Source organism: Mesoplodon mirus (assembly GCF_964341445.2).
Source record: "Mesoplodon mirus genome assembly, chromosome: 5".
Lineage (NCBI taxonomy): Eukaryota > Metazoa > Chordata > Mammalia > Artiodactyla > Ziphiidae > Mesoplodon > Mesoplodon mirus.
The window spans coordinates 96,568,553-96,583,300 of NC_138980.1; the positions used below are offsets into that span (position 1 = coordinate 96,568,553).

Here is a 14,748-nt window from a genome sequence, read left to right on the forward strand (position 1 = left end):
TAAAAAAAGTAAAAAGAAACAGAAAAAATTCATTTTAATAATACATTTTATGTAACCTAGTATATACAAAATATTATCATTTCAACATGTGATCAATATCAAAAAAAATCATAAAGAGATACTTTGCAGTCTTTTTTTTAAAAATGAGTTTTCAAAATCTAGAGTATATTTTACATATTCAGTATATCTCAATTTAAAATTGTCACATTTCAAGTGCTCAAGAGCCATGTGTGTGGCTGTCGTGTGGACAACACAGTTTTAGACAATCTGAGTTAGAGATCAAAATTGCTAACCTGAATAATCCATCCTTTCTTTACTTACATCCAAAATGACTCATTTATTTATACACTGATATCTTGTAAGTATGCATGGCACTCAATACACATTGGTAGAATGAGTGAATGATAGTTGACATTACGATTTATTTTAGTCAGGTAAGATGTTAAAGAACTTGAGGGGGAGGACTTAACATTAATACTACCTACAGTATTGAACATGCGTTGAATCCCTGACATTAGACCAGATACTTGATAAACATTATCTCCTGTACTGCTCACAGCATATTTTATGAGATTGATATGATTAGACTCACTTTTACAAAGCAGTTGAAGCTTAGCAATGTTAAGTAAGTTGCTCAGGGTTAGAATCATAGTAAATTGCTGAACCAGATTTGAAGCTATGTTTGGTCTGATTCCAGACTGAACCCTTCACCACAGCTTACTGCCTTTGTAAGATAAGACCATCAGGGTAAAGAAATAGCACAGAGAGGAGTATTCATTCTATCAAGTTAAAAAAAAAAGACCATTGCCTACTGTAGTTGCTGAAATTTTCTTTCTCATTTTAATAGAAAGAATAATTTAGTAGAGAGTAGCCAGCACTATTATTCAACATAGTTTTGGAAGTTTTAGCCATGCAATCAGAGAAGAAAAAGAATTAAAAGGAATCCAAATCGGAAAAGGAGAAGTAAAACTGTCACTGTTTACAGATGACATGATACTATACATAGAGAATCCTAAAAATGCTGCCAGAAAACTACTAGAACTAATCAATGAATTTGGTAAAGTAGCAGGATACAAAATTAATGCACAGAAATCTCTTGCATTCCTATGCACTAATGATGTAAAATCTGAAAGAGAAATTAAGGAAACACTTCCATTTACCATTGCAAAAAATAGAATAAAATACCTAGGAATAAACTTTCCTAAGGAGATAAAAGACCTGTATGCAGAAAACTATAAGACACCAATGAAAGAAATTAAAGATGATACAAACAGATGGAGAGATATACCATGTTCTTGGATTGGAAGAATCAATATTGTGAAAATGACTGTACTACCCAAAGCAATCTACAGATTCATTGCAATCACTATCAAACTGCCAATGGCATTTTTCACAGAACTAGAACAAAAAATTTCACAACTTGTATGGGAACACAAAAGACCCTGAATAGCCAAAGCAACCTTGAGAAAGAAAAACAGAGCTGGAGGAATCATGCTCCTGGACTTCAGACTATACTACAAAGCTACAGTAATCAAGACAGTATGGTACTGGCACAAAAACAGAAATATAGATCAATGGAACAGGATAGAAAGCCCAGAGGTAAACCCATGCACATATGGTCACCTTATCATTGATAAAGTAGGCAAGAATATACAATGGAGAAAAGATAGCCTCTTCAATAAGTGGTGCTGGGAAAACTGCACAGCTACATGTAAAAGAATGAAATTAGAACACTTCCTAACACCATACACAAAAATCAACTCAAAATGGATTAAAGACCTAAATGTAAGGCCAGACACTATCAAACTCTTAGAGGAAAACATAGGCAGAACACTCTGTGACATAAATCACAGCAAGATCCTTTTTGACCCACCTCCTAGAGAAATGGAAATAAAAACAAAGATAAACAAATGGGACCTAATGAAACTTAAAAGCTTTTGCACAGGAAAGGAAACCATAAACAAGATGAAAAGACAACCCTCAGAATGGGAAAAAATATTTGCAAATGAAGCAACTGACAAAGGATTAATCTCCAAAATATACAAGCAGCTCATGCAGTGCAATATCAAAAAAAAAAAACAACCCAATCCAAAGATGGGCAGAAGACCTAAATAGACATTTCTCCAAAGAAGATATACAGATTGCCAACAAACACATGAAAGGATGCTCAACATCACTAATCATTAGAGAAATGCAAATCAAAATGACAATGAGGTATCACCTCACACTGGTCAGAATGGCCATCATCAAAAAATCTACAAGCAATAAATGCTGGAGAGGGTGTGGACAAAAGGGAACCCTCTTACACTGTTGGTGAGAATGTAAATTAATACAGCTACTCTGGAGAACAGTATGGAGGTTCCTTAAAAAACTAAAAATAGAACTACCATATGACCCAGCAACCCCACTACTGGGCATTTACCCTGAGAAAACCATAATTCAAAAAGAGACATGTACCACAATGTTCATAGCAGCCCTATTTACAATAGCCCGGAGATGGAAACAACCTAAGTGTCCATCGACAGATGAATGGATAAAGAAGATGTGGCACATATATACAATGGAATATTACTCAACCATAAGAAGAAATGAAATTGAGTTATTTGTAGTGAGGTGGATGGACCTAGAGTCTGTCATACAGAGTGAAGTAAGTCAGAAGGAGAAAAACAAATACCGTATGCTAACACATATATATGGAATCTAAAAAAAAAAAGTGGTTCTGATGAACCTAGGGTCAGGACCAGAATAAAGACACAGATGTAGAGAATGGATTTGAGGACATGGGGGCTGGGGGGGGGGAGGGTAAGCTGGGATGAAGTGAGAGGGTAGCACTGACATCTATACACTACCAAATGTAAAATAGATAGCTAGTGGGAAGCAACTGTATAGCACAGGGAGATCAGCTCGGTGCTTTGTGACCACCTAGAGGGGTGGGATAGGGAGTGTGGGAGGAGGCGCAAGAGGGAGGGGATATGGGGATGTATGTATACATATAGCTGATTCACTTTGTTATAGAGCAGAAACTAACACAGTATTGTAAAGCAATTATACTCCAATAAAGATGTGAATTTTAAAAAAAAGAAAAAGAAAAAAATAAAAAAGCATTCCCCAACAACAACAAAAAGAGAGTAGCAAATATTCTTTCATTTTCACAAGTTTTATAATTTATTTCCAGAATGTTTATTGGAAAAGCATTTAGAAAATTATTTTATATTTCTTTAAATAAAGAGGATGTAACTTATATTTTATGGCTTTAAACCATAGTGATTAAATAGTTTCACCAGGATAGTAGGCGAACCAAGAAGTCACCATTTTACATTCCTTTTCTGAACCTCCTCTAATTACCAAAAAATGTCCTCTTGAGATAGAGGTTAAAATTAGGATGCTAAATTAGGTAAGTCTCTTCCTTACCTGTTCTGTAGGGTAGGTTGCCTGTTGAAAGCAGAAAATAATGCATTGCTGTGCATATGTAATTGTACAGATAATTGCCTCTATCATTTAAAAATATCATTTGCAAAAGTGGCATCTATGATTAATTATGTACATTTATCATTGAGTCGACTGGGGTACATTATAAAGTCCTTTCCCTAAGCTCATGCATCTTTCCTCTCTTCTTATTTCTTTCAATGTAAGTTGTTTAGAAATTCAAAATTTTTGTTACTCCTTAAGCCATAATTCATCTACACAGGAACCAGCAACTAATTTGCCCTCTGGCTGTAGAAGGGTTGCTTTTTGACTTGTGGTATCAAGGAACAAGGGTGACGATGTTTAAAATCTCCCCTCATATAATAATGCTTCTAAAACTGAAATCCTGGGATAGGGATCATTTATTGATATGTAAGTATCTCCATTACCATTTCCTCAACCGCAAACTGAACGTTGTTGGGCTTCAATGTCAAGTGGTACCAAGGAAAGAAAAAAATTAATAAAAAACATAAAAGTATATAGTAATTCTGAAATCCTGACATGTACAACTTACCTAATGTGAATGTAATGTAATTAATGATAGTAGCAACTAACCAAGAACAGACTTTGTCCTTAATATAAGTCCTCCTTCTGGTCTCCCAGCTTCTCTGCTCTGCCCTGGATCCTCAGAATATCCAGATTGAGCCTCTGAAACGTCAGTCTGACCCTCAGCTCTAAATCCTTTACTCTTCCGATCTCACTCAAAGTAAGAGTCACAATGGAAGTAAAAGTCGCAGTCTTTGCAAAGGCCTGTGATGCCTAGAAGATCTGGCCCCTACTACCTCCTAGGACTTTATCTCCTTCTGCTGGTCACTTCATTCAACTCTCCCCAGCCAGGGTGGCATCCCCAATACTCTGGACTCTTTCCTCACTCAGACCCCTGTGCTTGCAATTCCTTCTGCCTGGATTGCTTTTCCCCGTATTCATGTGGCTGCTCCCTTACCTCCCTAACTTGGCATGTATCACTCTTCAATGTACCATATATTTTATCTGTTAGTCTTATTTGTTAATTTCTCTCTCCATAGGAAGGAAACTCCATAGGGCAGGGATTTTAATCTGTTTGGTTCACTGATGAATTCTCAGCTCTTAGAAAAGTACTGGACACAGAGTAGGTGCTCAATAAGTGTTTGTTGATTGAACAAATAATTGTGTACTGTATTTCAATTTGTTAGATCTGGTGCCTGTCTTCCCCAGCATAGGCAAGATGGTTGCTGGCAGCCCCAAACCTATATCCACATAACTCAAAATCCCCAGAGAAGAGAGGCCCTCTCAATCCTGGCTTCATTCACAAATCTCAGTGAGGCCCTGACCAGCCTGATTGACCCTGTGGTGATAAGGGTGCGGTGGTATGGTAGTGTGCTATGTCATGGCAGTGGATCGCGTCACCAGATGAGAGAAGGAGAGATTCTCTGAAGAAAGGATTTTAGGCAGGCAGGCAGCATTATTATGCTTTAGGACACAACACTTTTATGGTAAATTGCTTTCTTGTCTGTCACTTGATAGACTGTAATACTCTGTGAGGGCAGGGACCAGCTCTGTCTTACTTACTACTATATCCTCAAGGCATAGCACATATTAGATGCTCAATAAATTTATGAATGAATGAAAAAATAAATGAATGGCAAGCTACTCGCAGCGGAGGGCGGGGGTGGGTGGGGAGGGTGTGCAAATGTTTGGAGGCCTCACAACAAAGGAGGACATTAGATGAGTTAAATGTTTCAGGTGTTATGCTGAGACTCTTGGGTGGAGATGTTTACAGTTTGGATTTACCTGTCAAGCTGACCAGGCACCCTTTCCTGGGACTACTACTTCAGGAATTAGAACTGAATTTGCCTCAGTTCCTTTCATTTTCTTTGCTCCATAGTTGACTGGCTCCCTTTGAGGTTGCCACCTCCCTTCTTTAGAAATGGAGAGACCCTCCTTTAGGTCTGGCTCTAGGTTGCAAGTACTTCCTTAAGGCTGTTTTTGTACATCTCTGCTGGGGTTCATTGTGCGGAACTTCTCTGGTTAAACTTTCTGAAGGAAATCCTTCATTTCCAAGTCTTTGAGAGGCACTTAACTGTCCCTCCCTCTCATCCCCACTGCCTTTTGTATAGCCCTGAGATCTGGTTCCTCACAGAAAACACAAGGGAAAACACAGTGTAAAGTACTAGTACACTATTTTCCTTCCCTCACTGAATATATATTAATAGAGTGTCTACTGTGTGCTGTGTACAGTGCTAAGCTCTAGAGAGGTGATGGGGAGAGACTGAACTAGAAGGGGAAACGGAGGAAATGCCACACAAGTATACAATTTCAATCAGGGGACCAGTGTTGATAGTATGAAAGGAACTCGGTGCCATGTGGTTAGAGGAGTCCTGCTCTATTCTATGGAGTCAGAAGAGACTTCCCCTAGAAAATGGCATCTGAGCTGAGACTTGAAGGATGGATATGAGTCAAACAGGTTGGACTCTAAATGTTTCAGGCAGAGGGGGCACCTGGAGACAGGGAGATGCATGGCTTCTTTGAGGACATGAGAGGAAGTCATTGTGGCTGGAGTTAGTGAGTGTGGGGAGGGTCCTGTAAGATGAGGTCAGAGAGGAAGGCAAGGATCAGCTCATGCAGGGGTTGGTAGCCATGTTAAGAATTTTATCTTTATTTTGACAGGTATGGGAAGCCATTAACTGGTAGAGTGTGACGGTTCCCTCTGGAACTCCAGCTGCAGAATGCAGTAAATATCGGATGGAGGTAAGAGTGGGTGGCTGAGATTGGTTCAGAGGCAACTGGATATAGAAATGAGAAATCGAGAAACGAAGTGTTACGTCCCTTGGCAGAATGCTGAGTCCACTGCTTTATCAAGTCTGTTAGCGAGACGTTCTCATTTTGGGAACTGATGGGGCTCTTTATCCTGATCCACAAAGAAAATATAATTAGAGCTATGAATATGAATGTGATTGTTAAAGATCATGTCAGTAAAGAAAGAAAAGAGGGCTAAAGAAAAACACCTATATTTAAGGGCTGGACATTCATACCACAAATATGTATTGTGTTCACTGTGTGCCTGGCACTGGGCTGTGAGTCATAGTCAAGCAGGCAGAAGAAACTAGTTGGAGACAAAAGAAGAGAACTCTGAAAATGTGGAGTAACAAATATCAAAGAGTAAGGAAGTCTCGAGAAGAAAGGGTGGCCAGTGGTTCAGTTGCTGCAGAGGAAGAAAGTGAGATGAATGCTGACAAGACAACTTTGAGTCTGGATTAGACTCCACCCTACGTGGCACAGATTAGAAACTCAGGTTAGTAAACAGACTTAGGGGGATTGCATATAAGGAACTTGACAAAACTTTCTCCCATTTTAGAACTTTAAATTATAGGCAGAGAAGACTTGATATATGACATTTCACTTTATATCTCACTTCCTTGAAACCCATCTATTCCACCTATGGAAAGAGGGCTGTACATCCCCAGTCCTGCCATGGCTGTCAGCCAAGAGCAGAGATGTTGTAATTTGAGGCTGGCAGCAAGATGACCCTTACAGGGTCACTACAGTTTCTGTCTGTGCCAGATCCTCCTGCTGAAAGATGGAGGTGCCATGACGTTAAATCAATGTAGTGAGTGATGTGGAGATTTGAGATGAAGCTAAACATAGCTTCCTTTGATTTTACCTTTTCATTTTTTCTGGCTGGATGCCACTTTAGAAGAAGAATCACCTCTGGATAAATCATCTCTTCAGGCTTGCTATTCTAACCAAATGACATTATGCTAAGAGGATCAGAAGGGCCTGAATGTTAATTGTGTTCATTTAGGGTTCCATGTAAAGTTTTTATTGAAGAAAAAAGACTCCCTATGAAATTTATGAAGTAGCAGAAACAAACACTCCTATTAGAAATATTCAGAAAACCATGTCACCAATTACAGATTTATTTACTTATTTATTTTAAAGTTTCAGGTTTTTTTAAAATAAATAAATTTATTTATTTTTGGCTGCTTTGGGTCTTCTTTGTTGCATGCGGGCTTTCTCTAGTTGTGGTGAGCAGGGGCTACTCTTAGTTGTGGTGCATGGGTTTCTCATTGCTGTGGCTTCTCTTGTTGTGGAGCATGGGCTCTAGGCGCACAGGCTTCAGTAGTTGTGGCGCGCGGCTTCAGTAGTTGTGGCTTGCGGACTCTAGAGCACAGGCTCAGTAGTTGTGGCGCATGGGCTTTGTTGCTCCATGGCATGTGGGATCTCCCCAGACCAGGGCTTGAACCCATGTCCCCTGCATTGGCAGGCAGATTCTTAACCCCTGTGCCACCAGGGAAGTTCCCCAATTACAGATTTAGCACCAAGTAACTCAGTAATGGAAATCAAAGTTATGAAAGAATAACATTAATTTGACGTGAATAATATCCAAAATTTTATTTCCTATAATTTAAGAAATGGATGAATCTGTTGTGTATTGCTATATAACAAACCACTCCAAAATTTAGTTGTTCAAAACAAGGACCATTTATTGAGGACAGGATTCTTTGGGTGGGCAGTTTAGGCTGGGCTCAGCTGTGAAGCTCTTCTAGTCTCAGCTGGAAATTTCTCATGTATCTGCTGGTCGCTGCCAGTCAGCTGGTTAGCTCTACATCTGGGGATTGCCTGGGACAGTGGGGGTGAATGAGCTACGTGTCTCTCATCAACCAGAAGGCTAGCTTCGGCTTGTCCATATGGCCATTGGGCAGGGTTCCTAGAGAAACAGTGGAAACTTGAAAGCCTCTTGAGGTGTGGCTCAGAATTGGCTCAACAGTCTTTCAGCCAAAGGATGTCCAAGGTCAGCTCAGATTCAAGGGGTGAAAAAATAGACTCTATTGATGCGAGGGGCTAACTGCAAAGTTAAACTGTACGGGAGAAAAATGTTTTGGCCATTTTGCTATCTATCACAGATTCTGCATCATTTTTATCCTATTTGAGTCGCGTATTGGTAGATAAAATGTGTAATATTTGAACAATACTTTTGGAAGGGGAAATGTCTTTATTTTTAGCTTTGATGGCAGTTTCTAACTAGGACCTCCCTCAGAGCAACCAGTTAGAATGAGATTTTATTAACAGAATATTTTTTACTTCATTCTTGTTTCTGTAACTATAAAGAAAATCCTCCTGTTTTCAGTGGTTGTTAGTCTAGGTGTGTGTGACATAACCAATCACAGACAAAGCAGGACTTCTTAGTGGCAAGGAACACTACCTAGCTGCTGGCCTGGAAATCCTTTATAAAGAGTTCAGAATTGCCATTGGGAAAAGGGCATTTACTTGACAAATGGTGCTATTTCCATTTTTGTCTGCCCAATTTTAAATTTCCTCTTATTAAAATGGCAAATTCAGGCCCCAGAATAAATTGAGCCAATGAAATACATAACTGGAAGATACACACTTCACCACTTCACTCTGTAATATGTAGACATCTTATGGATTCAAGGACATTTTCTGGAAAGGGAGTTTTAAAATTACTTTGTATGCATATAGAGAAAACAAAACTTTTTGATGTCTTGGCTCAAACTGAATAGGATCTCACTTAATAGTCCATGTAATACTTTAGATGATTTATTATTATGCTAATATTATAATGTAATATTTATTAAGCATTGGAAGTGTGCAGAATACTAGCTAGTCCACGTAAAAGATCCTGATGGATTTCAAGGAAAAGGGCTAAGAAAACACTCTCCTAATCTGTAGGAACGGAGGGTAATTCAGAATCTAGATGAACCAATAAATCCTATTTAATTTAGTATACATCATATGCCCCCAAAAAGGTAGACTAATGGAAAATGAGAGTGATAATCTCTGATTAAAAGATAATCATTTTAACGGCACATTTTCCTTCCAGACTTGAGTTTAGAAAGAGTCATTTCAGTAACATATTTCTCATTGTAAGTTTTGGAGTGCTCGGCTGCTGCACTCTCAAAGAGAGCGCTCTGAGGATGGCCCCAAACTCGTGAACCAAGAGGGGAGGGCATCTCACCATTACCACTGTACCCAGGAAGACCTGCACTTAGTTCTATATGGGGTCATGCCCAGCCATCAGAACTCCGCCCGCCTGCACCATGCAATTTTGGGCCTCCTGGTCCCCACAGACAGCTCTGGGTCTGATTCTCTTCCTCAGACTCTGGATAACAACTCCCTTCAGCTACCAGAAAGTCTCTGCCTCGGGCGGACGAAATTTGGTGAAGTGGCATATTTTGGTGTGTTCTTCAGTAGCCCTGTCACAAACAAAGGAGTCAGGTTCGGGCCCTTTCAGGGTAAAGTGGTCAACACCAGCTAAGTCAGGATGTACGGGGATAATTCCCTGATGTGGGACCTCTTTGAAGATGGTCATTTGAGCCACTTTATTGATGGAAAAGGAGGTACAGGGAACTGGATGTCCTATGTCAACTGTGCTCATTTCCCCATGGAGCAGAACTTAGTTGCTGTACAATGTCAAGGGCAGATCTTTTATGAAAGCTGCAGGGAGATCTACCAGAAGCCAGAGCTCCTTGTGTGGTATGGAGATTACTCTGAGAAGTTTTTGGACATTCCTGTGAGCCTGCAGGTCATAAAGCAGGGGAACCAGGCATCTGGAACCTTGGAAGAGCCTGCAGAAGGATACAGGTGTGAAAGATGTGGAAAAGTATTTACCTACAAATATTACAGAGACAAGCATCTCAAGTACACCCCACGTGTGGACAAGGGTGACAGGAAATTTCCCGGTTCTTTATGCAAACGATCCTTTGAGAAGTGAGAACGGCTCCGGATCCATATCCTTCACGTTCATGAGAAGCATCGGCCTCACAAGTGTTCTATGTGTGGGAAATGTTTCTCTCAATCTTCCAACATAAACAAACACATGAGAGTCCACTCTGGAGACAGACTCTACCACTGTGTGTATTGTACAAAGAAGTTCACTGCCTCTAGTATACTCCGCACACATATCAGGAAGCACTCCGGGGAGAAACCCTTCAAATGCAAGTACTGTGCTGAATCTTTTGCGTCCCATGCTGCCCACAACAGCCATGTCCGACACTCACACAAGGAGGATGGCGCCGTTCCTGTTACATCTGTGGGAAAACCTTCCCAGATCAAGAAGCCTTCTACTCCCACATGAAGTTTCATGAAGACTGCTAGCCCTCAGAGAGTTTGAGGACAGTGCCTCTGTATTTCTGTCTCGATGTTTCTTGTTTATGGGTGTATCTTACAAACAAATGATAGTTAGATTGAGATGAGAAACAGAATAATGGAACTGGCCAATTAGCAGAATTTACCAGATTTCTTGACTGTGGTTTTAACAGCTTTCACAGAAACATCTTTCACAATTTCTAACAAGAATGGAGTATTGTTTTTTTGTTGTTGTTTTTGTTTTTTCAATTAAAGTTCAGAGTTTTACCTGCAGTGATGTTGGGTTTTTTTTGTTTGTTTGTTTGTTTTTTTAATGTTGGGGGTAGGAGGTTAATTAATTAATTTATTTTTGCTGTGTTGGGTCTTCATTTCTGTGCGAGGGCTTTCTCTAGTTGTGGCAAGCGGGGGCCACTCTTCATCGCGGTGCACGGGCCTCTCTTGTTGCGGAGCACAGGCTCCAGACGCGCAGGCTCAGTAGTTGTGGCTCACGGGCATAGCTGCTCCGCGGCATGTGGGATCCTCCCAGACCAGGGCTCGAACCTGTGTCCCCTGCATTAGCAGGCAGATTCTCAACCACTGCGCCACCAGGGAAGCCCAAGAATGGAGTATTGTTGAATTCACCTAGAAATAATGAGAGCTGGCTGTTAATAGTGCTTAAAGGTCTGGAAACTCAACATCAACCCTGAAAGGGACTATATTTCATTTCAGGGACTAGGAGTAGAGTCTTTGATTAATCGCGATTAAAAAAAAAAGGAGGCTTTTTCTCTACTATTTGCCCCGGGCCCGCAATTGTAATATGTCTGTGGCCATCATCCCCTGTTATATTTCTTAACAGAGTAAATTCTTTAAAAATCCAAAAAGAAAAAAAGTTTTGGCCAATAATCCTCTGCATTATTAGCTGATGTTCTAAAATCACAAGTTACAGTGGTTTCTATAGAGACCAGCTTTATAACTATTATTCCAAACTACAAAATGAAATGCCTTTTAAAAATTATACCCTAACTGTAACTTTATGACATCACAGTAAAATTTACAATGTTGGCATAAGGTATTTGGAAGTCTCAGACTAGAGTTATAAATCTGCAGTAAGAGGACAATTTTCCTAAAAAATAAATAATATACTTTAAAAGACCATCTCGACCATGGCCAAGAAAAATGGGAAAAAATTTGAGACAATTATTTAGATGACTACAAAAAAAAAAAAAATCCACACTCCAAAATATCCCCTGAGACTTTTATGTAAAAAATATGCACATAGTTTGAGGAAAGAGTTTCTTAGTTTGCCATAATTCTATTTTGCTTAGCCAGTTTAGATCTGGGGAGACAACGTAAAGCCAATGCTAAAAAGGGGCTTAGAAACAGCATTTCCTATTTCATGAAATCATGCTCACTGACTAAGGGTTATATCCTCTGCTCGTCTTTAAATAGAATTCTCACAGAAGTTGATGAAAATCTTGGGTGAACATTGATTGAAAAATAAGTTCTTTCTCTGCCTGTATATATGCTGATAAATATGCTACATGTGTATATATGTGTATGTACATAATGGCATCAATTAAATTTTTAAAAAGATGTTCTAGCCCCCTTGGGGGGTGTCTCTAAACAAAAAAATACAAAAGCACACAAACTTACATGCTTTTTGGATGATGGTAGTTGTAGCTGGTGGGAGAAAAGTATCCTAATTATTAGTTTGTATATATTTGAAAACAAAGTACAGGTTAACTTTATTTCTGAAAAGGCTACATATAGTCTTTTTATTTAAATAAAGGTATGCTGCAGATATCTATGTTGCCATTGTAATAAAACATACAAATTCTTATTTATTATTTATTTATTTATTTTGTAATGTGCGTTCATGGTAATCTGTATTCCTTTAAGCAAGGAGTGTAATCTTATTTAATAATTCACAAAGGCCATTTTAGGATAGTATACTTAGTTGATTGATTAGATTTTTAAAATTCAGATAGATTTTATTTGGTGATTTTTATTTAAAAATTCGAAGAGGGGAAATACAGAGCAGTACATACATGTTCAAATAGTAAAAGACAAGACAAACATTTCTCATGGGAATAATATCACCTACCAATATCAGCTTTATGGTTGAATATTGGCCACATAGCTCTATGGTATATATACTGAAGTCTAGCTAATGAAAAGTGATGTGGAAATTGATTGAATCAACCAGTTCTTGTTTGCTTCTTTTGAAATTATATGTAAGCACATACACATTTGTAGTACACAGAAACATAACACATATTTACATGTGTGCCTAAATATTTGGTTTAGCTGTTTATCAAAATGACTGCTCAAAATTCTGTATGTTTAAAAAGTTTGCTATGTAGGTCTTATTTAAACTGTATTTTGAAATGAGCAAAACAACACATAGGCAATTCATAAGTAAGAAATTCTAAAAATGCCTCTTTAAGAATATTTCAGCAACTTGTAAAACTGCTTCTACTTATGCACAGACTTCAAGAGAAGGCATGCTGGGAAACAAACTCCAGGAAGTGCCAGAAAATTAAAGAGAGAATGAGGAAAAGTGGAAAATTCATGATGGAAGTTGAAGGTCACAGCTGAAGGTAAAGACATGGTACTCTATTTAGTTCTTTTCCTCCCTCTTTTAGGCTGCACCCAGGAGAGGCAACTAGATCAGAAATAGAAAAGGAGCATTTCCTAAGGTCTGTAAGGAAAGAAAAGCTAGTGAAGAGTTATTCCTAAAGATTCTGAGAAAGCTCTTATAAAAGGGGGTAAAGAAGAGAGGAGGGGGGCTTCCCTGGTGGCACAGTGGTTGGGAGTCCGCCTGCCGATGCAGGGGACACGCGTTTGTGCCCTGGTCTGGGAAGATCCCACATGCCGCGGAGCGGCTGGGCCCGTGAGCCATGGCCGCTGAGCCTGCGCGTCCGGAGCCTGTGCTCCGCAATGGGAGAGGCCACGACAGTGAGAGGCCCGCGTACCGCAAAAAAAAAAAAAAAAAAAGAAGAGAGGAGGCTTCATTAAGTAACTTCAAATAGTCTGTGCACAGGATAGCTGGGTGACAGTTTGGTGATAGAACCTGGGTTCTTAGGCCTTTGGAATGAATTCTAAAGTTCTGGGAAGATAGATAGCGGGGTTAGCTTAAATGCCATTATGATAGTCATCTGTTAGAAAGGTTTTTCGTCTAATTATTATTTTTTTAATCTTTGGTCTTGAGTTTATTTCCTTTATTATTTCTTCTGCATATAACTGCTGTGTTAGACAAGAGTTGCTTAGTCTGTGGACTGTGGGGTTTGATACACTAGCTTGTTCCATTTATTTATCTGGACACTTGACTCAATAGATCTCCACTTCTATCTGGAGGCAGCTAATACAAAAAGGAAGTCCAGACTAGTCTAAAAAGGAAGACTAATCCATATTTAAAAGTAAGCTTTGCACTGCAACCACGTCTTGGAGATGGTATTCTGTTTTGTGCCGTGTGAAAATTATTTCTATAGTATCACTTCATTTTAATAGAGAGGATCATGAAATTCATTTCTTGGAAGTATCAACATTCCTGCCTTGATGGTTAGCTGGGACATTTCTCCTAAGTACAGAACTTACTTTTTTTTTTTTTTCATGAAATATTGAACTCATTAAGGTAAAAAGAAATTACCTAGATCAGTGATTCTCTATTCTCTATGCTAATTAGAATTCCTTGGAGAGCTTTTAAAAATTACAGATCCAAAATCCCGGCCCCTAACCTAAAACAGGGAGTGGGGCCTTGGCACATTCTTTTTTAAAAAGCTCTCAAGGTGATTCTAACTCACAGCCAAGGTTAGAACACCCACCTAGATAGTTCAAGGCCAAAAAATAATAAATAAACAAATAAATAGAAAGATAAATCCCTATCTGTATTTTAATTTGAAGCATTGCTTCAGTGTCATTTTTTCAGTGTCACTTGTTTTAAAACCACCAGTGCACTTGGTTACCGGTAGCTTTAAACCCAAATATATTTAGAATATAGCTAAGCCCTTTTACAGTCCATTTCCAACCAACTTTTCAGGTCTCAGCTCCCTTCAACCCTCTTTCAATGTTGTTGAACTCAAAGCATTTGAACACTCCCTGCACCTTTATTCCTCCATGATTTAGCTTCTTGCTGTTTTCTCTCTGACATACTGGAACCTCCTTCTGAATTTGGCAAAACGCTACTTATCCTTTAAATGGCCAACTTTAGAGTCATTG

General features: G+C 39.1%; 1 pseudogene across 1 annotated transcript in view; it reads left to right on the forward strand.

Moving 5' to 3' along the window:
- LOC309805385 (PR domain zinc finger protein 14-like) overlaps nt 1-10,560 on the forward strand; it is a 56,863-nt pseudogene extending 46,303 nt beyond the window's left edge. Inside the window, exons 3-4 of the transcript in view lie at nt 6,164-6,192; nt 9,335-10,560. The product of the transcript in view is annotated as a PR domain zinc finger protein 14-like (transcript). The remainder of the gene's footprint in view (nt 1-6,163; nt 6,193-9,334) is intronic.
- Nucleotides 10,561-14,748: the final 4,188 nt, after the last annotated feature.